Raw genomic sequence first — 26,732 nt, 5'->3', positions numbered from 1 at the left:
TTTATAAAATATCACTTGGTTTAAAGAAAAGAACAGCAATAATAATAATAATATGCAAAATATTTTTTAGACTCCATCTCTTAACTCCCTTATGTTCAAAATGTGTTTTGACATGATGTTCTAATATATGTGCAACCAAATACCCGTATGCAGCAGCATTTCTTGTAGAATTGGCAGTAAAGATTTACTTTTGAAAATTGTCCATTTTCAAGCTCGCCTATGAGTTTGAGCATTTTCATATGATTGGAATCAAAAGAGAGCCAAGGTGAACCAAGAAACAGCATAAACAAAATAGATGCTTAGGTGACACGATTTATTAAATGATTTACTGTTTGCAATTTATAAAAAGGAAAACAATCGCAACAGCATTACAAATCCTGATTTCTGGTGCATTTTTAATCTCAGGAGATAAATGCTGTACACGTTTTTACGTGATGTAAAAAGATGCAGCTCATTCAGTGAAATACAGCTGCCTCTGGGATGGAAAGCAGCAAATGATGATTGGGACTACAATAACAAACCTCAGAGGATGACAGAGATGGGGAAACTGTGAATGTGTAACATCTGCTTCCATGGTACAGAATCAACAGTGACTCCATAGAGCCCACCACTAACCCAAAACGCCGGCAGTGTCGAGTCCGAGGCCAACTTCACTCCTTTTGAACTGCTAACTCTTCTTCCTCAGCTAAGATCTATCTCACCTCCAACACTGATGAGGTCTAGAAGGTATTAAATGCTCAAGAACACAGGTGCAAAACTGCCTCATGGTTTCCATGGGAAAAACAGCAGGAGAAATTGCCAGGGATATTCTGCACAGCTCAGAGGGTGAAACTGTAACCCTCTTGCTTGGCAACAGGAGTGCCAGACCCCCTAAGGACAGGGCTTATGACCTGAAAGGTGTTTCTAAGACACACACTGGCTGCAGCTGAGCCCAAAGCTCCTTCCCACCATCCCAATCCCCAGATGGGCCTATTTAACATGATGGTTTTCAGGATTTGCAAGGGATTAGGTCAAATCTGTCTCTCCTTGGTGTAAAAATCCAGGGAGAGGATCTTACCATGCTGCTGCGTGGTAGTATGAGAGGCAAAAAGGGGGCCAGTGAAATGGGACACCAGGAAACCCTACACACAACTGATGGATCAGTCACATGCCCAGTGTCTTGCACGTCCCTCTCCCCTCCTGTGTACCTAGCTGGTTCCCCTTTGGATACATGAGTTTGTGATGCATCTTCTTTTTAGTTTGCTTAAACTTTTCCATGACAACAGGAGCACAGGACAGTATCAGTTAACAGAGAGGGGGCAGTTTTACCCCAGTTTTCTTCTTGGTCTCCAAACAGCTCCATTTTAAGAAGGGAGAGCAATGACACAGCAGCTGTGCGAGGACGTCTTGTTCTCAACACCTCCAGCATACATCAGATGGGGAAATCAGCTTGCAATAAGCAGAAATATTTCCTGACCCAGATTCAGGCATTTTATAAACTTTGAGCCTCTTTCCAGCTGTAGAGATAAAATCCTCTGCTAAAGCAAGAAACAGCGATAGCTGTCAGAAGCAGACTGTCTTCGTCCTCCCTCGCTGTGTGGCACAACTGCTAAGGAAATTTATACGGCATTTCACAACAAAAATGAACGCGTTTTTCGGTCCTGAAAGCCTCTCTACTTGATTTGTTCCATTGTTTCTGCTGAGCAGCGCAGCGCTGACTGCAAAGCTGTGCTGCAATGCAAAATGTTACACAAGTCGTTTGCTGAGCGCTCCCACAAAAAGACACCTAAGTGGAGAAATGGCATCCTCCCAACTTAACACGTCCTCCTGCAGGAAGTGACTGGTGCCTCCAGGCTTACCAAAAGGTTCCCATGGTATCTCAGCCTGGGTAGCACCCCATGGGCACCCTGTGGAGCTAGGTGATGGGCAGGGACTGGTGGCATGAAGAGCTGCAGTAAGATCCAACGTGGCTGCCCAGAGCACTAAATTAGAAACGACCGAGAAGTGTTTGAAACACAAATTTAAGGGTTTAATTAAAATAAAATAGATCCCTCTTAAAGAATCCCCACATAAACCCAGATAACAGTGTTCTGCAGATAGCAAAAATATAAATTACACAAGATTGTTGTACTTTATTTTGAAGCTAGGAAATATATTTAATTCTACTGTATTAGAAAATTTCCTAATGTTTTCTAAGAGCAGATGTCCACTTTTCTGAAGAAGGCAATGGGGTCCATTATTGTTCCCATTCACTACCCATAACAAGATGGTCTTTATACATGGCTACAACATGAATGCTAATTGACACTTGAGAGTAACATTGCTAGAGGGGGAAATTGTATGGAAGTGCCTCAGAGGTGGTGTTTTGGTGGTTTTTTGTTTTTTGTTTTGTTTTGTTTATTTTGAGGTTTTTTTGGTTTTGATCGTTTGGGTTTTTTTAGTTAATAAAGTGCTCTATTCCTTTTAAACTAAAATGATTTGTTATGAAATTCTGATGACAATTCTGATGTTATTTTCTCTGGGGTCATTCACCTTGAGCAACCATTTTACAGTCACGCTGTAAAGCCACTGCTTGTGGGACACGTTTTGTGGCATCTGTGTCCCTGGGGTTTCTGCACTGACACCGTGCCCTCCACTTAAAACGGTGCAAAGGTGAACAAAGGGCAATACCAGCTGTCAACCTCAACTCCAAATTGCTTCTCTTAATATAGATATATAGATGTTGGGGTAGTAGCAAGGTTACAAGGGCACCTGGCATGCAGGATTTTCCTCTTCTTGCTAAACTAAAATCAACATGAATGATAGAAGTTTGGGTTCCCACTTCCACATCCTCAATCCTTTCCTTTTTTTTTATTTTTACTGTTGCAATTCCCCTGGCGTCCACCCTGCCGCGTCCTTCCAGCTGTTATCCCTGCACAGCACACATCTGGGGCTCAGGTGCTGGCAGCGGACGTGGACAGCGAATCCCGCAGTTCGGGGTGTCCCTGCCTGTCTGCGGCCCTGGAAGCGGCCCGGTGGGGAATGCAGCCACCGAGCCTGGCTCTGCTTGACGGAGAGGGGGGGATTTCCCGGGCGCTACCTCTCCCCTCCATCCCTGGGTAGCGAGGGCTGCCCAAACTCGCTCTCCATCCTGCCTAGGCTGTGCCGCACAGTCCTCGTCTGGCCGGGGGGCTGCCTCTGCCTCCCCTGCCCATGGTTTCCAAAGGAGCCTGCCAGACTCCTGAGCCGGGAGGGCCGCTGGCGCAGAGCTGGGAGTCAGCGGGGTGAAAACTCCCCTTGCTTTCCCCATGGCAGGGCCATGCTTTTTAATAAATTCGGTTAAAAAAAAAAAAATGTGGCAGGGGCTGAAAATGACCCAGCTGAAATAGTATAATTGGATTTGGAGAGGGGAAGCCTGTTTCAACAGAGAATTCCTGGGATGCTTGTTTTTAAAGGGGTAGCAGCAACCTCAAGAAAACAACAAAGCAGCTGCTAGAAAATGAAGGGTAATGCAAGGTCTGACCTCAGGACTTACCCTAGTGCAGCTCTGACACCCTGCAAACATCTCACATCTTTGAGAGAAAAGTAATCTCCAGCATAACAGAACCAAGGTGAACTGCTCCAGACATTTCTGAGAGCAATTCGTCAGAGCTCAAGGTTCCCACTGAGGTAAAAAGGGCATATGTGGAATGGGACAGGAAGGCAGCTTTCAGCCACCTAAGGTGGGCAATATTTTTGGGGAAACTTTTTAGTATGATTTTTTAGATTCCTGTAACTTAACCAGGTCCCAATGCTGCTCAAAGCAGGTTGGTTGTGGTTGCAATGGACAGCTGAAAGGGGAGGACTCTATTTATATGACAATGCTACATGCTAGCTTCAGTTGAGCCTGTGGAAATACCATGCTAAACACAATATGGAGGAAATGCTAAAATAAATTATAAATCTGAACAAACAAGACATGCTAAAAAACTATTACTATTAATGCTTCATCTTCAGAGAAAGAGACTGCGACAGAGCCTGTCTTGAATCTAAATTAAAAAGCTTCCAGGAGACTGCATAGTTTTGTTCATACAGAAATTGGGTGAGCCAAAATTAGAGACAAATTAAGAGATGGCAAAGTGCTGACTGTCCCTATTACCCAAGTGATTTCTTCAGAGGGTCAAATTATTTCTAGCCTCTGGGGGGATTTGGTCTGGTCTACAGTGTCCATATTCTGTATGGGAAAGCCACAGTTAAAAGCTGCCTCACTGAGGGGTTTAGTGAATGCTTCTGCAGAGCAGTGACTTTTTTTTGAAGTTGCTTTTTTTAATCAGTTGATTTGCTTTCAAATCACACATGGTAACTACAGAGGGGTTTTTTACTGTAAGAATGTGCATGAAACACACATAGAGGAAAAATGTCATTGTTTTTTGGCTGGATAAATGTAGAGAAAGACTGTATTTTCCTCATGATATTTGTTCTCCTGAAGCCATCACTTTTAAGTCAACCATATCTGACACAAACTGTGCAAATTCATAAAGGATGTGCAAATGAAAGAATTGCTGCTTAACAATTTTCAGTCTGGACATGAAGATATCCTGTGTTATATATGATTTACTGGTGCCAAGGGACAGCAATGAAAATAAGAACAGTGGATGGATATATTGCAAATACAGACATAACAAAAAAGAAAAGGCTGATAAAAATCTTTGGATGCCAGCAGTTCCAGTATATGGTTTATGTTCACTTTTTACTACACCCTCTTCCTGTTTGCCTGAGAGCTTATCTTTGACGAAAAACAATCATTGTTTAAGGTCTGACTAATACCCACAAAAACAAGGACAGGCGGAGAAGGACACAAGAACTTTGATTTCTTACAGGAATTGCTCAATTAGACTTTTTTTTTGCCTAGAATAGGATCACTTTTTACATATATATCGGTAGAATTTATCACCAATTATATATAAGCAAACAGTTCCTACTAGGACTAATGATAGCATATCCTTAACTCTCTTTGGGATGGATTTAGGCTCACATATAAAGCACGCTTTCTCTTTTCTTTTAAGACCTTTTAAGAGTGACATTTAAAATCAGGCATCTCAGCAAGCTTTTGTACTAAGGATTTCAATATTTACATTCCATAATTAACCTCTTTAAAATTTTCTGTTTCTTTGCACTTCTCTGCAGGAAAAAAATTTGCTAATATCAAGCATTTAAGAAAATTTGCACAAGAACAGGCAAATCAAATCTCTGATTTGTTCAAACAAGACACTCCCTTCCTCAATTTTCAACTTCCTTTCATTGAAAACCCACAAGATATTGAATTCAATTTATATCTTTCAAGTTGAATGAAACAGAATGTCTCGCTTAGCTCTTCCAACTTCATGAGTAACCACGTAGAGATATACCCCCAATCATCTCAAAATTTATAAAAGATCTTAGCTTCAGCTATTTGTCTTCAATGGATTTACTTGTGTCTAAATGTAAATGGGTCCCAAAGCACTTAAAGAATCAGAGGTCTGAGTTGCCACTAAGTTCACAACTACTTCTTTCCTTCTATAAAATTCTTTCTGTCCTCCCTGGTGCACTGAATGTGTCTGAGCATGCATTGTTCTCCATGGTCAAACACTGCACTGCAAAATCACACTGCAATGTGACTTTTCTATTTGCAGTCCCTTTGAGAGGTTTGTGAGGACACATTGTGAAAGCACCACGATACTTCACCAAGAGTGAAAAAAGGGTATTAAAAGAGTTCTGCAGTCTGGTTAATTGGATCATTCATCACTGAAATCTGTCTTTAGAGCATAGTTAGTACTTGCTTCACAGCTGATCATTGGTTATTTTATGGGGAAGAATAAATTTATTAAAAAATACTATTGGTCTATAATTCTACAGAGTTCTACATGCAACCAATTATGTAACTGGTAAGTTACTATTATTAAGACTCCCTTTCATAAATCAACCAGCTTGAAAAAAATATTTCACTCTGGCCTCTGCATTTTAACATTTCTAATTTTTTTTTTTTTTTTTTTTTTTTACTCTGCATTTTCACAACCTCTTTTCACAACCTTTTTGATGGGGGAGGAAAAGCAGGACTCTGGTCACCTATAACTCATTTGCAAAGTTGTGATAGCTAATCCCTTTAAAGAATAACCTGACTGGTCAAGGCACTTCTACAGCAGAGCAAAGAGTTAGTATTGCCAACTTCGTGGTGCCTCTGGTCCCATCAGTTCATGGGGCAAAGGACCAGAGGTCACTGCTGAGCCTTAACCTCTCTCACAATGGCATGCAGAACCGCCTGGCCAATTTCCTCTGCGTTTTATTTAGCAGGCATGTGGCCAGCATGGGAAGCAGTCTTTCCCACAGATGTTTAGTGTAAAAGAAGCTATTTATCAGTGTGAGTTATACAGTCAGGCTGTGATCAGAATAGATCAGGTCTCTATGTAACACAGCCGTTCTCATGTTCTCTGAAACACTGGGTTACAACAGCTACATTAAAACTAGTTTGTGCCTGAAGCCGCTTTTCTTACATTATTTGCTTTTAGAATATTCTGATTTACACCCATTTCTCACCAGGATTGATGTTGCTTGGAAGAATGGGAAGGATCACAAGGCAAATGGTGGCACTGTCCAAGGTGACCAGCTGAGCAGACCTCGGGCAAACACCAGGATTTTCTGATGGCCCAAGCCCCATCTGGGCTACCTATTCCAGCAGTCCCCTGTAACACCAAGGAGTTTTCTTCCCCAAAAGCCTTTTAGGATGGGGGCCTTCTTGCTTTCCTTGTTAAAACCCCCCCAACCAAGCCAGATATTAAGTCAGACGAAGTTCCTTTCCCAAAACAATTGGCTCTAATCCTCTCACATATTTGTCCTTTGTTAGGGGAAGTGCCACTGCACTTGTTTTGCATGTAAAAAATACCTCATAAATAATTAGATTCTTCTGGGACTACAGGGACCACAGGTATTAATCCATGGTAAATTGTTAGACTGGAAAAATTCTCCATTAGGCCTGTGAGTATCTCTGAATGTAAGACTTGCTTCTCTCTAATGTAATGAGACAGGTTGATTAGATATGTTTTTGATCTATATCTTTGTGGCATATTGGAAAGCATTTGGATTCAGCCTGCTCTCTCTTCAGTGATTTATATTTACCTCAGACAGAAAATTTTCTTCCCTTGCCATACCTGTGTGAGGACAGTGGTCTTCTATAACCCCACATGCATTTATTAGAATCTTTGTAAACTTGAACCATTGCCTTGAGTATTCTTACTTCTGTCCTCCACTCTTAAAGCCCCATGAGTCCTTTATAATCTCACAGAGCAAGAAAGCTTCTTTTCTAAAGTTTGGCTTGCAATCGGACTTACTGATTTACTGAATTGATTAGACTGAAAAAACTTTAAAACCATCCCTCAAGCACTTGCAATTAGAAAAAACCATCAACATTTCTGGAGCAGGCAGGGGGAACTGACATGAGTTTAAGCAGAACATTTTATTTATGGGACTGTAACTGAGCTATCCTAAACCTGGGCACTTCCAGAGCCCAGGTTTTAAATCTAAGCCTTGCAGAGAGGTTTGAGAAATTGATGTTTTTATCCTCATTGTCCTAAATTGTTGAGCTTTTCAAAGCCTCTGGGCTTTGGTTTAGATCAGAAAAAGTAGAACTCCCTGGGTGAGAGCTCCAGAAATCTGTCTCCTCCACTAGTCTAACCGGCTCCGTCCTCTTTCTTTTCCAGGACTTGCTGTCCCAGCCCATGCCTGCATGCCCCATGCTAAGGCCAGATGGTCCCTAGGCTGACAGAGGGATTGTGAGGCCTGGGAGAGCCACAGGCTGCTCCGGCCCTGGCTCTGCTGCTGCATCAGCCCTGAAAACTGCTGGATGCCATGTTGCATTTAACTCTGAATCTCTGAGCCCATGGAGTTGGAGTGTCAGAGCTTTTGCCAAAAAACCCTAGTGAGTTTCAAATTAGCATAGTAGAAGAGAGGTGCTTCAAAGGGCTTATGCATTTAACCACATTTGGGCAAAATTTCATAACCAAAGCTCTTTTTCTGCAGAGACACATATGGCTCCCCCTGTCCAGAAGTCAAACTGCTGCTACAAAGTGTGACGATCTTGTCCTGTCCCAGAGAACACTTGTAAGGAGTCAGGGACATCATGTCACAATTATCTTGAGAACAGATGATTTTTTTTTCCTCGAAATGTTAAAAAACCACATCAATAACGGCAAAATAAAACTGCAAGTATTCACCCTGAGACAGAGGCCCGATGTAAGAAATTTCAGAGCACTGAAAAATAATTTATCCCAGCAGAAGCAGGATTTTACAAGGGAAATTGTTGGCCAATGGTAACTATTGGCAGCGCTGCCAGCTCTGCTTATAGGAAATAACGCGCCTATGCAAATCAGCCAGTTCTTGAAAATTTACAAACCCCGAATGCTGCATCTCAATCATGTAGCCAAAAGGAAAATTTGTTACTTCAAGAGATGCTTGCTGTGTTTTGAGCAATGTCTTTACAGGAAAGGCTTATAATAGATTAAGAAAGAAGAGATCTCAGCTGGCACACTTACTAAAAGACACCTGGTAGTGTCTCCAGCTGCTCCTCTACCCCTCTGCTCTCTTGAGACCCCCACCTGCAGTGCTGCATCCAGATTTGGGGTCCTCAGCAGAAGAACATTGACCTCTTGGAGCAAGTTCAGAGGAGGCCACCAAATTGACCAGAGGGATGCAGAACCTCTGCTATGAGGAAAGGCTGAGACAATTGGGATTGTTCAGCTTGGAAAATAGAAGGCTTTGGGGTGATCTAATTGTTGCCTTCCAGTACCTAAAAGGGAGCCTACAAGAAAGATGGAGAGAGACTATTTACAAGGGCCTGGAGTGACAGGACAAGGGGGAATGGCTTCAAGCTGAGAGTAGGTTTAGATTAGATAATAGGAAGAAGTTCTTCCCTGTGAGGGTGGTGAAGCACTGGCATGGGTTACCCAGAGAAGCTGTGGCTGCCCCATCCCTGGAAGTGTTTAAGGCCAGGTTGGATGGGGCTTGGAGCAACCTGGTCTCATAGAATGTGTCCCTGCCCATGGCAGGGGAGTTGAAAGTAGGTGATCCTTAAGGTCCCTTCCAACCCAAACCATTCTATGAATTTCTACTGCCCCCAGTTTCAACTGGGGTTACGTCTTTCCCATGCAGGGTGAGGGCCCTTCAGGGTCAGGTCTGTTGCCACATCTGGTCTGTCTCCTCAGTTTCAGCATAGCTCTTTCAATACACATCTGAACTTCTAGTTGTCTTTATCAAATGTCAGATGATACCCAGGAGCTCACCTTCAACACACAAATCTGTATGAGAATGGACTTGGTGGGTTTTGCTGTGCACTGCTACAACTTGCTTATTATTTGGGAAGTGGGATCAGGGGTGCTGTAGGCTAAATGTGCACAGGACTGCAGCCTTGACTTCTGCCAGGCCTGGGTACCAAATATTTTGCATTCAGTTATCACAGAGCAAGAAACCGGTGCCACAAGTAATACTTTACACTCAGGACAAAATGTTCCCACTTCTCTGGCAGCTTTCATACTCACCCCTGTTTCTTTCCTCTTGTACTAATGAGGGTGTCTCTAAAAACCGAATTTATTGGATTGACCTATTTTACATACACTTCTACTGACTTGTTAGCAGATTCAGTGTATCAGGCACCCTGTCTGTAAGCTCCACAGTCTGGACTTTTCTCAGTTTGTGCTTGCTGGAACAGTAGATCTCTGTCTTTTGACATTCACCCAAGTATTTGTTGCATGTGTCCACATCTCTAGCCTGCTTAAAAGTGCCATTGTAGGAAAAAGACCAGTAAAATAACAGGGGGAAAAAGTTAATAAAGGAAGAGAGTAAAAAGAAAAAGAGGAATCAGCTCACTTTTGACAGACAGAAAAATGCAACAAACATAAAAATCTCCTCAGAAAGCAAAGCGACTAATTTGACAAAGATATAGTTCTATAGTACAAGGGTAAAATAGGATACATTTTAATATTTTTTTAAGATAGCTCATGTTTCACGTTTAGTATTCTTACAATAGACAGACAAGTATTTTAACATTAAATACATTTTCCTCTAATGTGCTCTTTTATATTTTACACACACTTTGAAACATCTGGTAAATGACTTGTTTTCCTGAAGCACAGCAGAGAGCATGCTTGGATGATCCACTGCTGTTTGTGAAATGTTTTTCTCTATGGAACACTTCCCTTCTTCCATTTCCTCTCCATTTTTGCTTATTCTGAAAATAACAACACTAATCTGAAAGTGCCATAATAGATTAGAGTATTGATTGTGCTGTAGGAATGAAACAATAATATACAACAGATGCCATGTTTTACTACTGAAATATCACAATATTAATAAGATGAGGTATTTAGAAATAACTACAGTTCTCTTGTGAGTGATGAATCGAGGTGCCAAACTACTGTAGTACAGACCATTATGCCATAGCTTATGTGAAATTTGTCATTTATTTTAAAAGTGGTTATTTTACCACTCTTATTATAGGCAGTTTGGTATAGAGCTGTTCTCTGACTCTTTAGTATTTGGGAAATATTGTTGGATGCCATTTATCTTTTAATATACACCCTAGTTATCTTTCCCACTCACTTCCTAGGCCATACATAGGATTTTTCAGTTTTCAGCTACAGTTGTAAGTAGCCCCTAATGCTGGGTTGGATGCAGTAAAACATACAGCCTCTTGCAGTACCGAATAGCCTTCTAGTGGCTGCTGTTTTGAGGATGCTGCCATAAGCCTTGCAGCAATTGAGAAAGAACATAATAATAAACAAGATAGAACTTCTAGGTAGCTCAGATGAAATATGGTAGACAGACATTTCAGGAACTGTTACCTTGTCTCTTTGACTAGAAATACCATAAGAGATACCAGAATAAGCAAACCTCAGCAATGCATTTACATATCTAGGAAAGTGTTATGTGGAATGCTCATTCCAATTCCTAAGCCTTACAAGCCCCACACCTGCTTTTTTAAAACAGTTTTAGACCTGAAGTTGGTCACATTCTCAGCCATAGAATTATAGCAGTCAGCATGTTCAAAGAAGTTGCATTCTAGTACAGCAAAATAATACTGACCTTATATAAGCCTGTATCCCTGAGTCAGAGTCATTCTTTCCATCATTTTAGGGCCATCTGAATGTGAGCAAACACATTTTTTTTTATCTAGAAGAAATTAAGAATGAGATGAGGAGAAAGTATCAGCCACTACAAGCCCAGTCTTGCAATCCATCCAAGAATGGTGCTCTCTCAAGATAAATTATTTATAGCAGTGGTTTTCGCATGTGTGAGTCCAGTGAGGGCATAATTTGAGCATGGAGAGTTCTGGATTGAAGATTATTTCTTTTCCTTTTTTATGGTATGAGATTATTTCCATGGTTAATTAACAGTGAAAGCATTCACTCCCCCAGTCCTTTAAAAAGATATTTTAATCATTTATTTTGACACCCTTGGCTGCCTCAGGAACTAGACACGAAATACACAAGTACAAACCCTTTCCTGGCCTCTTCTCCCAGGCAACCAGGGACAGGACAAGAGGACACAGCCTCAAGATGCAACAAGGGAGGTTCAGGTTGGACATCAGGAAGAATTTCCTCACTGAAAGGATTGTCAAGCTTTGGAATGGACTGCCTAAGGAGGTGGTGGAGTCACCATCCCTGGAGGTGTTAGAGGAATGACTGGATGTGGCACTGAGTGCTCTGGTCTAGTTGATGAGGTGGTGATCAGTCAAAGGTTGGACTCAGTGATCTTGGAGGTCTTTTCCAACCTAAATATTCTGTGATTCTGTAATTCAGGTGGCTACTACATCAAAAGTAAAACACTTTTTCACGTGATAATAATTTTAGGAAGTCTGGGGTGGGGGAGAGCTTATTAAATAGATATGGTCCCTTGGGCAAAATATCTTTTAAAAACAAAACCCCAAAAATTTATTTACTGTGAAATTCACCCAAGCTGAGAAATGACCACAACTATTCTCAACTATTATATCACAAAATATAAACTTATGTTCAAATGTAGAGCTGGACAGGAAAAGCAATGAGGTCATGTAAAGGTAATGGGGAAAGGTTCGAGGAATCTCCCTCTACAGACCTCAAAAATTAAAGAAAAATGCAAGTACAGAATTGGAGTGTGTTTCCTCTGATGAAAAAAAGAAACACAATCTGTGGAAGATCATCAGATTTTCTGTCTGGCAACTATTATCTTCAAAAACATAATGAAAACAGCATCTGAGACAAAAGGCAATTGCTATGAATTTTATTTTGCAAATGATAAGTTATTCTCTCAATGAAGTCCACAATAGGCCTACATTCTAAGTGGAAATTTGAAAACCTAGAGAATTTTCATGTACTCCATATCTTCAGGTGTTTTGCAAAAGCAAAGAAGCAATCTAATAACTCTAGGTCATTGATGGAAAAATGGTTAAAGGGAGGAAAAGGAGTGAGGACATCCACAAGGGAGTCTGGCCCTGTGGGAGTCTGGCTTCCCCCCACCCCTTCTTTACACCAGTTGGCACCAGCAATGAACAGAACACAACAGAAGAAAGCATAAAATTAAAATTTCAAGCTGTATAAGAGATCTGAAGGGAGAATGCCATATTTTGCATATTTCTCAAGAGACAGTAAAGGACACTGTCTCTTGACTCTTGTGCCTCACAGACTTCCCATACACCTAAGGGAACAGCAGATTTTAAATGAAACACCCTTATGTTATGTTACCTTGAACCATAATTGAGTTTCTTTGCTGTTATGGCAGTTTTCTTCTTCTAAGAGGTCCTTGTTAGTATTTTTATTCCAACAAGTCAAGATGACAGTTTTATGACTGTTTCTGCTAAAAATACTATCTAGCAATGTATAGTCATCTAAAGCTTACACAAACAGTAGAGATACAAATTAATATTGTCTGGACCACACAAAAGATAAAAAACTAAATTACTGGAATTTTCTGCACAAAAAAAAAAAAATCCCAAACATACAAACACAGAAGGACTTTGGTGAGGGGAGTAGATAAATCTAAAAATTAATCCATAGGTACTTCAACTGTTATGGTAATCCCCCAAACTGTGAGCCTTAAATACACTAAAGCAAAGTCAGAATTTATCCCCTTACTGAATGTTAAATCCAACAGCAATAAAATCTTCACCCAGTTCCAATAGGAACAAAAAGTGGTTTCTCTGACATTGAACATACCTGACATGAAGCTGACCAGTCACAGTTCCTTGGAACTGCTTCCATAAGTAACACATCTACCAGCCCAATATCTCATTTGTTTTATTTTGCTGTGGAGGATAGGAGTGAAAGGACTTGCTTTCCAAAGTAAATAAGCTGGGTAAGAACAACTCTGTCTTCGTGTCTGAAAGCATGCAAGCACAAGAGATGAGTGAATTTTCTGCACTGGCAGTAATACGAAAGCCTAGATATATATTTGGGAAGGAGTGAATTCCCTAGGTGGCAGCTGCATTCACCAGCTAAACCAAGATTTGGTTGTTGGCAACCTGCTGTGATAACTTGTAATCAGAAAATCTCAGCTCATATGTTCTTCCCATCTCAACACAGAGATGTGGAAATCCTGAAAGAAATTTCCCTTAAAATATCCAGTAATACATTGAATGGATTCCTGGCACCTAACGAGTCCTGTCAGAGGAGCCACTGGTCACTTATCTCCAGTGAATCCGGGAAGGAAAATAGAAATTGCTGTCTGAAACACAGGGTAAACCCAAAACTTCTGACATAATTGGATGGTCACTGCTGAAGCTGGAGGAGCGCATGGAAGAGGATGTTCAGAAACTGTCCATGAAACAGCAAGAGGGAAAACGTCAGGGGTTTCACAATGTGCAGGAGTTGCAGAGGGGAGCCACCCCCGGGTAGGGATGGAAGAACCTTGTCTGCCTCCTCAGAGATATCTGAGTGGGAGAAGAGATTTAGACAAGGAATAAGAAGTTGCAAGAACTCCCTGCTACATGTGTGCACAAGCCAGACACTGCCCCAGGACGAAGAGTACTGTGAAATAAGTACTCAATTACCTAAAATTAGAACCAGTGACATGGTTCACTTACTATTCTGCAAGATGCTGCCTTAGGACATGCTTGATATTGAGAAGATTCATTTCTATTCATGTATTTTAGCCTACTAAGCAAAATTTTAATAAATATATGTTCTGGCCCTGAACTTTGCTATGCTTATATGTAGATTTGAAAAATCAGTTTGCCATACTGCATGGGTAGAAGTTTATTTGAAACTGAACGTACTAGAAAATTGTGCAAGACCAAGACCAATATGAAGGAAATAACAAGAATTTCATATAAGCACTGTTAAGGATTTAATAACATAATTAGAGCTTCCTGCATGCCCTTCAGAAACCCTTGTAACTGGAAATACTGATGCCTTTTAGGGAAAAGAAACACTATGGAGACTGTAAGTCGAAAGATTTTATGAGAACCATTGAAAGACTTCACATCCGGCTTGGCTTGTGCTGTAGATTTCATGCTGTTTCGCTAAATCTAAAAATATGGAGAGAGAATTGCTTAAAATCAAGCAAATGTACTATCAGTGAAGTCTAGGACAATAACTGATATATCTGTAATATTACCTCAGAGGTTGTTTATTCATGCCTGTATATCCTTTGCTTTTTAGTTATTTTACTTAGCAAAAAAAAAAAAAAAAGTAAAATTTAAAAGTTTTTACAGTTAAAGCCACTAGGTATTTAGGACTACTTAGTGAGCTGATGTGACAAAATGTCACAAGTTACATTAATTTCCCTTTCCCAGGTCTCATTTATTTTGTAGACTCCCATGTCATTCGAAGGTTTCTTTTCCCAAATATTAATATATTATTGCTTTATAGTATTTACTGAAAAAATAAATCAATGTTGGGAAATCAAAACTATACATTTGGTGCAATCCACACTATTTGCCCACAGTCCTTCCATGAGCTTGTCTGTTTTTAGACAATTCATAACCAGAAAGAGAACTGGGGTTAATCATTGAAAGAGCCATAGTATTTTGCATTGGGAAGTTTTGAGACATGAATTTTAAAGCTTGGCTTTCACTTTTTGATGCAAAATCATTCTTTCTGCAGTTGTTACCAAAAGGATCCCTTTTGCCAAACTTTCACTTTTTGAATGAATTAGAATTAGAGAAGGGGAACTGAAGCCATTAGGGCCTAGTTCTGCTCTCAGACTTTCTACAATGCTATATTTCTTTCTCCCTTGCTTCTGAGACCACACCTCTGATGTCAGCAGGATAAGGGAATGGGGTCTACTGTCATGGAGACAGTGAGTTTTGACATTGCTCTGTGAACGAGGACTTGCATGTCTGAGCTTGACTGGAGGTATCTACCTGTCACATAAAGCCTGAGCAGTGTGACCCCAGGAAGAGGAGACCTAAATCAGGGGAGGCAGAAGGCTTGATGGTTTGAATTTCTACACCTCCTCAGCCACCTACACCTTCTTCCAACATGCCCATCTTTCTCCATTGAGGATACTGGGAACTGCACTTCTTCAAAGTACACTTAAATACACTGCTGAGAAGGTGTTCACAGCATCTTCTTAACAGGCAGGACATTTGGTAAGCCCTGTATTTTCTAGGAAACATTAGATTTTCCTTCTTTTGTACAGGCTTTAAAGTGCTCTGGAGTCCATGTCACCAGTTTGTCCTATAATCCTGAATGTATAGATAGGATTCCCCAAAAGCATCTTCTATTTCACACTTCCCAAGGAGCCATTTAATTAGATCCTCCTTTCAGTGTTCAGTAAGGAAAGGGAGCCTTCCCCCATGTTGTTTTAACTCTTTCTTCACAGGTCCCATGTCCTGCTCTGGAGCATTTGGCAAATTTTTGTCCAACAGATTTTTGGTTTGTTTTTTTTAAACAGCCTTAACAGTTTTCTCCAGAAAAAAGAAAAAAAAAGTCCTCTGTGTCCATCCACAATCCCCACCTTAAAAAAAAATAAAAAAGAAAAAAAGAAAAAGAAAGAGAGAACTCTGGTCTCAGTGCTTCCAAGTGGAGCTGTTTGTCAAGTTCATCTGGAGTCAGGTAAGTCATAGCTACATACACCTGTGAATTAAAATTTCGGTCAGAAAAGCAAACTGACTGCTACATTTCATCAATTTGTGTTAGTACCTAAATGTAGCTTCTGTTTAGGAAGAGAATCATTTGATACCTCCTGTGCATCCTTCCCCCCCTCGTGAAATGCAGTGTACCCCTTGGCTTGCTTTCCACCCTGAAACAGCAAAAGGATGTTTGTTTCGATGCTTCCTCTGGCTTGTCTCTGTAAGTATGGACTTGGATGCTGGGATACCCACTTGATTCACATGAACACAGATGAGAAGTTCAAGACACTCTCTGCTTTCTCTGGGGTTACTCAAGAGTGAGACAAAGCACTTCTGCCTGTGGCTGCCAAGGGGATTGGCCCTGGCCTGGCTGATATGGAGAGCAGAGCTCCAGAGGCCTCCACCAGCAAGGAGGGGAGAAGGGTGGGGCAGTAGAGTTGCCTCTGAGACACCAACCCTGCACTCCAGTGTGGGCTTTGGGTTGGGGTCAAAGGGCCTGTGCCCAGCTGAGCACAGGAAAACCAGCAGTGCCTTCCCCAAGCACCCTGCCCACCCTGTCTCCGAGTCCCTCTGTGACCTGCTGGGCACAGGAGAGGGTCGGGAGCCAAAGCCTGTCCAACCATTTATTGCAGGTGCTGGAGGAAGTGGGTTACAGAGTGTAGAGCTACTTAATGAATAGATATCTTATCCTCTCAGGAATGGGAGACAGGCTGAGGGAGTGGAACTGTTCAACCAGGAGAAAAGAAGACTGAGAGGGGATCTCACCAAGATCTGTCACTGTCTGCAGGGAGGGAGGATGGACCAGGCTCTGCTCGGTGGTGCCTTCCAACCTCAACCAGTCTGTGATATGAAGTTGTATCAGTGAAGATGCAAAGAAAAAAGATGAAAGCTTAATTCTTCTAGGGGGCTGCAAGAACTAGAAGTATCTCAATGATTTTAAAGTGAAACTCATCCTTAATCTCACCAGGGAGTTTGAATTTTTGCTTCAAAACAGTTATCAAATTATCTTACCCTGCAAATTAACTTTCTTTCTCTTGCCTTTTATTTAGCACTCTTTGCCCAAGAAAAGTGCACATTTTTTGGATGGGAGTCAAGAAAAAAAAGATAAAAAGAAAGCAAGCTTTTCAATGCAGAAAGAGAATGGAGGAGAAAGAGAAGACTATATGGCCCAAATACTATAACTGCTTATTGTAAACCATGCAGGCTTATTGTACAACAGAGACAGACTTCAATGCTCTGCTGTTGTACTTGAATAGCACAGGGACATTTGTTAATGTAGAGCCCATCACATCTGAAAGACCTACTCAGTCCTTGCCAAATAAAAAAATAATCTTCTCCAATTTTAAACTAAAAAACACAATAAAAATAAAATGTTTGCTCATTTGTGCCACTACTGAGATTAGTTATGTATTAATATAAACCATAGGGGATAAATTTGCTTTACCAGCCATTACAAGTAGGCTACTTGGTATTTGTTCTAGCCCCTGCTAACTGCTTTTCAGAATGCCTGTTTGCAACGTGTATACCATTGCACAATATTTACATTTCACACAAAGAAGGAAGCTTCCTGCCCTCAAAAACAGTTGTTTCTGATAAAGCCACTTCAGATAATACTCTACCTCTCTATCTCAAACTTGCCAACAGCATAATTTCACCACTTATTACACACATAAAAGAACACATAGAAGACACTGAGGACTGCATTTATTGTTACTCTGTAGCACTACCAAATGCATTTCATTCCCCAGTCTCTCTTCATCTGCCAATATGCTGTAAGAGCAAAGTGTAGTGGAAAATCACTTCAGCAGGAAGGAATCAAACACCATTGCGAAATTTTCCTTAGAGTAATCCCGTAATCTGGCAGTTTTTTGAAGAAGTTGTGCATCCATAATGTGCAGACATCTTAGTGCTAGAGAACAAAGCTTGCCTGTAGTGACTATTTGATATTAAATTTAAGCTTAAACAAAAATACTGTAACTGTTGCTTCTGCATGACACTGCCTTAACATTTGGGTGATATTAAATTGTTTAAACCCATAATTTATTGTTTCCCAAGACAATGCTGCCATTCTCAGATTTTAAAGCATTGCTAACTGTGCATTTTCTTCTTAGACTTTCTCAGCTTCTCCATCACAGATCCTGCAGAGAAACCTGTGGGGTGGGTTTTATTATCTTCAGCCAGTTCAAATGGCAAGTGAGGTGAATTGGATGCTTATTTGTGTGAACTGTCCATTGAGATGGTTCTGGTGGAGGCATCAGCAAACTTCATATGCCACTCAGTTCCTAAAATGTTTTGAAATTTCTCCCGGGTTTCTGATGAGCCAAATATCTAAAGGTAGTGGATAACTAGCAGGGGTACAGGGGTATGTAAGAGAAGGTGTGTAACACCCAACCTCCTTCACAGCCCCACCATCTTGTAGTTTGACATGGGGGAGAAAAGCAGGAGTGCTGGCCTTGTGATCTTCTGCAATTCTGAGCAGCAATGAGAGGCAGGAGGAAGAACTCAGTTTCTGCCTCCCTCTTCCTCCCAGCCAATACAAAAAAACAACAAGGAGAGGGACACTGATTTCTTAAAGCACACATGAAAGAGAAGGCTCTTTAAATCTTGTCTGTATGTAACTGGATTTGCCAGCATGGCTTTAACCAGTGAAGCTATTTCTGTCCATGTAAAAATGCAAATCTAATTTAGTTCAGCAAATGAAACTTCCTTGTAGGTATAGCTTAGATCAGTTCTCAGAATAGAATAAAGGACTTAGGCCAGTATAAATGCATTTCACTGGGATTTTTTGCTGTTACGGTTATAACAAATTGGGTTGTGTTTTTCTTTTCCATGTTCTTCAGTGACATTACTATGCCAGCAATGCTTTTAAGAGCAAGCCTTACTTAGGCAGGTCTTGTGTGAGTCTGTCAAACAGCCCCTAGCAAAAGCAAACAAGCTCTCACTAGTCAGACGCGTAGGCAGACCCAAAGCAAGAAGAGAACTGGCTGGCTACAATATACATCAGGCTCCACTGAAGGATAAAATGAAGTGGATTTAGACCACTTGACATTCAAGATGTGAGATACTCAGGTAGATGGCAAAACCCATGGTCATGTGAATTGTGGTGAAAAGCAGCTAAGCAGCGTGTCTGAAAGGTACAAATTCTCCTCTGGAGTCCCAAACATAGATGTGCCAAACACTTATCTTTTAGTAGTTCAGGTCTTGAGCAACAAACTATTTCCATTCTTTGAAGCACTTTCCTGGCATTCAACTGAAATTGAATGTGAATTGTAGGATCCATTTTCCTGGCACTGAAAAAATCCACCATCTCTTTGTTTTCCACTATGTAGCTCCCAGCACGCCTCCACAATAGGCCAGGTCTTCAGGGGAGCAGAACTGGGACTGTCTGGATAACATCAGGTCAAACCTCACCCTTCAACTCAGTTCTGTCAAATGATCCTCCATCGTCACTGAGGTTAAAAAGAAGAGAGATTCTTCCCCAGAACTGACAGCTGAAAACACCTGGACAATAGCTACAGTAGCTTTATGAAATTGTATTTTCTGTTCTCTGACACAGTGTTCCCCTTCAGGCTAGGCCGGTAAACCAAGTCCCCTCCTGATTTAACAAAGTCCTTTACAAAGCTGTTTGAGCTGAGTGACTGGGAGTTGCTCTCTATTCTTGGAAATTATGCCCTTATCACCCGTACAAGCAGCTTTGTTGCTCCACATTAGGTAGTCTGCAAACAGTCATCAGAATAACCATTTCCAGTAGGAAGCTCTCTCCTAGGATCCTTAGGGAATGTAGTATGCAAACCTTGGCTTCGTGTTTTGTTCTTTGAACAAACAATTTGCATGCTACCAGTGAGAACACGTGTCTCAGGAGAAACCAGTGATGCATTGAATCAGTGATGCCAACACACAACTTATTTCAGTGGCTGTGAGCTCAGACCAGGTTCACCCTGGCTGCAGGCCATGTATGACACTGCTTGGCCCCACAGTGGAGTGGGTTTCCATTGGTCTGTGGCTCAGCAGCAGCCCCACATCCCGAGGGAAATTCCTGGACCTGCAGCTGGGAAGGGGAAACTGGCTAGAGAGGTTCTTTGCAAGGCCCCAGAGCACCACTGGCACCAAGATGAAGTCACTAGTTTGCTTTAAACTAACTGATGTTGCCAATATCTTCATTTTCTCCTTCAAGTCTTTACATGTCCCTCTCACTAGAAAGTGAAATTTCCATACTGCTCTAAGCAACTCAGACACTGTTTAAAGTGCTCACATACCCGTCAAATTCCCAGCAAATATTCTGTCAGTGTCATCCATGAACTTTCATCCAGAAACTTGGAAGAGCCCACCTCCCAGGAGGAGAGTCCAGCTGCAAACCCATCCTCCTGTCCTTCCATCTCTGGGAGGTGTCTTCAGCAGGATGGTGTCAGTCCCTGTCTCTTTTTCCTCTGCACTGCATCCCAAAGGCAGGAGCTCTCATTCATTCCTTGCAGTTAAAGCTGTCATGCAGTGATGAGAACATCTGTGGCACAGACTTAAATAATATCAATCTACTGATTTTTAAAGTCAGACCAAGAGGAATCTAATTTAAAACCTGGAATAAAGATGTAAGTATATGACTTAGCCTCCCTAAAGCCAGTGTTCTTATGTGGGTAATATCCATTACTTCAATCTGAGCTTCAGAAACAGGCTTATACAAATTTTTGTCCCTATGCAAATGGAAGCATTAGCTCTGAGTTGCTTGGCTTTTGCCAGCTTAGATGAGATTCAAAATTATTTTATGCAGGATTTTAACATTTATATTCTTTAATGCCTCTGACCTTCTTGTCTGCCAGACAGCTGTTTAGTGCCCACTTGAATCCACTTCAGCTGGAGCTGAATTCACATGTAGCTCTGGAGGTTCTCCTTTCTGACATCAACTATTATGCTTTTAAAACTGAAAATAAATAAAATTATAAATTGTAAGAATGAAGTGGAAACATGTGCAGAGGGTTTTTTTAATTTATTTTTTTTAATTCATCAAAGGCAGCTGAGTCCCTCTAGTGCTTCCATGTTGTGCTCTGCCTTTGTTCCAGCAGGATGATAATGAGAAATGGAAAACACCAGTCTTCATTGTTTTAACATATCTCCAAATGTGTTTATTGGTTCACTGGGGGAGGAAAAGGAGATGGACATTAGACTGCATTTAATTCACTTTTAAATCTGCCCAGGCCTGATTGTGAAATCTAATCTCCAACATATGTTTAAAAAGTTTCCACAATTAACAATTCCACAAAATTCCTCTCCCTCTCTCCCTTTCCCTCTCCCTTTCCCTTCCCTTTACCTCACACAGTTTTATCTCTATGAAAAGTTTCTAATCAAGGCTTGGAGTTAATTCAACCTGTAATTAAGACTCAGATTAAACACAGGAAGGCGAACTTTCCTTTGGTCTCCTGTTTAACCAGGGCTGTCTTGAATCAGGATGGGTGTAAGTATGTGCCTAAATGCCCCGTTGAACCAGAGCTGTACCCACACAACATCTTTCACTCAGGTAGCTACAGATGAGGCCAATTTTGTGACTGTTTAAAGAGCACTTCATGGTTTTGCTGCTGAAGTTAATTATTCAAAGCTCTTGGTAGGCTGAAGTGGGATCATACATGTGAGAAGCATAAGATGTACAGACTGTGGTAGGATGTGGTGCAGCTTTGAAGCCATTTCTAACAAAAATGATGCCCTAGTGATGTCAGATTTTTCCACTGCCCATCTGCCAGATGGTGCAGAATGACCCACTACTTGGTGCTTAGCTGTGCCTTTAGTGTATGTCTTGGAGTGTCCCTCTTTCTTGACATCACAGCATGCCAGTCTGGCTGTCAGAAAACTGAAGAAAACAATAAGAAAACCAGAAGCAAATTGTTTGAAAGCTTCTTATCTTTGATGGTACAGGTTTTCAATTAGAATAACTACTTAGAAAAGATTTCTGTTAATGTGTGTTGCTTGAAAGTGAAATTTTTTAATCAAAATATTTGAATTTAAGTTGTTTTCTTATCCCTAACTTCATCTCCAGCTTTATACATGAGGAATCATACAAAGTGGCAGCATACATTTAAATTATTTGGGAGGAGACAGGCATATTGTCTTAGTTATACTGGAAAAAATATATTGGTGCACAATTAAAATGGCCACTGCTTTCAGCTTGCCTGATTATAATCTCTACCATATGACTTCCCTCTTGGAACATGCAGCTCCTTTTTGTGTTCGTAGGAAAATATCTTATAGCTGAGTGCAACTAATATTGGAGAAAATATTAATTTCCAGCTGGAATATCTGTGAAAATTCACAAGCTGGTAGAAACTTAAATTAGATTTGCAGCATTCTCACACAAAAGTATAGTATATTAAAGATGACAGATTTAGCACTGGTTCAACTTAGATTCTGGATGCTTAAATTTAGATATTGTCCAGGCGTCTGGAATCTCATTAGCTGATGGTCTTGGGCTGCAATATGACACATCCTTTATCACACTGAAGCTATCAAGCATAGCTTACAGGCAGAGGGACTGTAGGAAACTGTATTTCTGTTGCCCAACATTAAATCTCTTTTGCACAAGACCCTCTTACACTGTTGTGGACTGTAAAACAGATCTGTGAGTCCAAATCAGGCTACTTTCATCTCCAGCAATAATCCGTCTGCCCTAGGCTTCAGGAGCACAAGTATCTGCTGGAACACCATGCTCATAGCACCACTTTGTGAACCTGATAACAGTGTTTTGACTTTCCTTCTGTCGATACAGGTTGTTTTTGTGTTTTAAGGGGGAATATCAAGCACGAATGCACGTTTGTAGCTGCTGTTTCACTAGGAAAGCACCACAGTTTGATGCTGCCATGGAAGAGCTCTCAAGAGGGTGCTGCTAGGAGAGGTGGCAATCTCCTGTTCTTTTTCTGCCTCCATATGTTGTAACAATGTGATCTGTTTATGCAAAACAGGGGAAAATGCAAGGGTTTATGCTAAATGAGGGCTATTGCTGAATGCTTACTTACACTCCTGTTGTAGCCTAGACATGTCCTAGAGATTTGGCTCTGTTCTGGGGAGGTGTGGGGGCAGGTGATCCGTTTGCTATATCTGGGGGTCGGGTGACCTTTGCTAGGGAAAACTTCTCACCTAATTATACCCTCTTTGCCTAGAGGACTAAGCAGTCCTGACCATATCACACAGGATTGATCTTTGCTCCAAATGGTGTGTGGTAGGCATGTCTGCAACTGCAGGGGATGAAAAGCTTTCCCAGGTGTATGAGGCCAGAGTAACACTGGGCTGTGAAAGCAAAGCTGCGTGAGCACTTTCAGAGCCAGCAGATGAGCAGAAGCCAGACAGCACAGTGGGGTTGTTTGCTGAGGACTCTGGGTTATTCTTCTGAAGCTGCCTTGCTGAATTTCTTTAGGAGTATTTTCTTCTCCATTCCCTAACCTAATTGGTGTATTCATATATTTTGTCTAAAACTTCGCTCCCCTAGTCCATATAACCTATTTTTCCTACGACATTCAACAAATCACATTACTTTGCATCTGCTGACCCACTTGTGACGTAGTAATGATAAAAGCAAAGTGCTCACTTGTTACTGAAACATAAACAGTGTTTGGAGATGTTGATTTGAATGAAAGCTACTGTGAAACTACAAATGAAGGAATCCAGTTGCCACATTGTGAGTTATGTGGAGCTGCTTTTCAGAAAGTGAAATCCTGGCTTTGCTACTGCCTGGCAAATGAGAGTGTCATTCATATACAGAACTCTGGGGCCTTTATGCTCTAAGTCCGTGTCATGACATTAAAATTACAGGTCTGAATATACTCAGGCAACTGGTGGCTCTGAAATGCAGGTATCAGCTTCTGAAGTACATAGTGGCTCTAGACAATTTCAGGATTTTTCCATACCAGATATATACAATTATTTCTTTACTCTGAAAGCTCAAACAGAACCAACTTTTAGATAACCACCAAGCTTTCACTGCTCTGAAACCCCATGTATTACAACCAATGGCAAAATAGTTATTTTATGACACCAACATGTCTTGGTTTTACAACAACAGTTGAACTAAAGATAGGGGAATGCAGCAGCTTAAGAACCCTATCACATACTGCGTTTTTCCCTCTTTAATGTTAATACAATTTCAAGCAGTAACTCACATTATTTATTGACAGCACCAGAGGAAAACAGCTACTCCAAATTTTTTAGTTACACCATTGACAATACTTAATAGATACCACAATTTCACAACTAATCAGCTTGGCAGATAATTCTCCAGCATGAACAGTCTCCTCTTCAAACTCCCAGTTATTTTCTAACTTAGATAGTGAAGTTTGAAGATTGATTCTGGAGATCTAGCCCTCAGACAGGCCTTCTGTCCCAAAGCCAGGCTCCTGAGGCCTCTGAAAGACAGGAAAGAGTTTTCCTTTGGTCTCATGATGTCTGCAATGTCTAAGAACTCCTCTGTACAGTGCTTTCGGTTGCCCTGCTCTGCCAACAGGGAGACTTCAGCCTGATCAAGAACTGGAAAATCCTTCAGCCTTGCAAGCAATGAAACCAAAAGTGATCAAGGAAGGCACATCTCATTCATTGAGACACCTGCCTCTCCCCACACCTCTGAAAATACTTGAAGACACAGGTTTCATCTGCCACACCCACACTACTCAGCTAAACTCATTTATCTTATGACATTAAAAATGTTAAAAACCCCAAAGCTAGAGCATCTATTTCCTCTGAACCTGGGAGGAGGCCAGGCAAATTTGGCTCCAAAAGGCTGTGAGGCTGTCCTCAGATGAAATGCTAGGTGCTGACCCTGTCAAGCTGGACAACTGAGACAACCGTGTTGAAAGCAACAATTTTCATCCAGGGTCTGAAGCCCACAGGGGCATTAGTGGAACCAGTGGCTGTGGCCCAAGAAGAGTGCCTGGGCTGGCATAAAGTGCCAGCTCTTAAAGTTCATTGCTGCTCTGGCTCCCCAGAGCACTCCTTGTCAGTCAGTAACAAAGTGTTGAGATTCCTGCTTCCAGTGATGGGTGTGCACATAAAAGCACTTAAATGCCCAGTCCTTTGTAAGAACAGCTATAAATTGCCAGACTCTTGGTGCAGGGAATGTGTTTAATTGTGATCTTGATTGCTACACAGCTACACTATGCTCGTTTTGCTCGTTTCCCTTATGGTTTTGCTCATTTCCCTTTGCTGGGTCACCCAGAGTAGCAGATTTTCATGTAACTAAAGGGTGCTTTTGGAAGGGAGCAGTTCTTTGATTGCACTGCTTAATTAATACATTATTTGGAGCACGTTCTGTTATCCAGCTGTATTAAAAAAAGGATATAATTTCATAATTTTCGTAATTTTGACAGGCTGAGAAAGTTGGGGCTGTTCCGCTTGGAGAAGAAAAGGTTGTGTGGAGACCTCATTGCACCTTCCAGCCTGTGAAGGGGCCTACAGGGAAGCCAGAGGGGGACCCTTCATCAGGAACTGTAGTGACAGGACAAGGGGGAATGGCATCAAACTGAAAGAGGGGAAATCTAGATTAGATATACTGAAGATATTCTTTACTGTGAGGGTGGTGAGGCACTGGAACAGGTTTGCCAGAGAAGTTTTGGATGCTCCATCCCTCTAAGTGTTCAAGGCCAGGTTGGATGGGGCTCTGAGCAACCTGGTCTAGTGGAAGGTGTCCCAGCTGATGGCAGGGGTGTTGAAACAAGATGATCTTTAAGGTCCCTTCCAACTCAAACCATTCTGTGATTCTGTGATTCATGAACCTTATTACTGTATAAGAGATGCAGCTGCCAAGAATTCATGATCTAATCAAAGAAAAATAGCCAGTGAACTATGACTTGGAAATGCAGTCTTGGTCAGCTGCACTACAACTGACCTGCTGCTGCTTTGTTTGTGCTCTAAAGAAATGAATGCTACCATAGCAAATAGGCTGCCAGTATGTCATAAAACTTTACTAGTTCATCACTCATTTTATTATGCAGCTGTTTGTGAAAGTGTAAAAACTGTTATTGACATTTGTGTAAAATACCAAATGTGTTTGATTTCCCTCACCCCCTCTGACTCCTCACTGTAACCACAGGGCTGACTGACCTGGGTAATGCAGTCACAATGTTTTGGAAATGCAGAACACTTCACCACCTTTTGTTAAAGAAGGAATTGGCTGTATTTCATTGGATACAAATTCCCTTCAGCATGAAAGGCGGTGCCTGTGAAATGCCATTTTTCTCTCCCCAGAGCCTCTTTAAGCACTACTGCAAGAAGTGAGAGTATGTCAGCGCCTCAGCTGGGCTTCAGTTGATATGGATAGGTCATGGAGAAGCTGTTTCCTCTGCAGGGCTTTCTCAGCCTCGCCTTGAATGTTTCTTCTAGGTTGAGGAGAGCAAATTTGGGCAATTGCCATCACCCAGAAGTCACGGGACCTCATCAATTCTGTAGATATCACAGGGTGTTGCCTTTTCAGGACTGTAGCTCCTTGGAATCTTAAATGGAGACTGTTTCAGGTAACACCAACCACCAGCTACATATTAGGATATGAAGCCTACAAGGAGTAACAACAGCAGAAAATGAAAATAAAACTGCATATTTTTTTCTCTTGAAACTGTATATAATCCTAATTTTAACTTGCTGTAGTAAAATATTGGTGTACATATACATATATACAAATAAATAGTTATTTGCTGTATGTATACATATTTTTAACAATTTATAAATACAGAAAGGGATTGGCTCCCTCCCAAATAAT

Source organism: Manacus candei, unplaced genomic scaffold (genome assembly GCF_025592945.1).
Source record: "Manacus candei isolate 608988 ecotype Guabito, Panama unplaced genomic scaffold, ASM2559294v1 h1tg000014l, whole genome shotgun sequence".
Lineage (NCBI taxonomy): Eukaryota > Metazoa > Chordata > Aves > Passeriformes > Pipridae > Manacus > Manacus candei.
Note: the sequence above shows the minus strand (reverse complement) of the source record.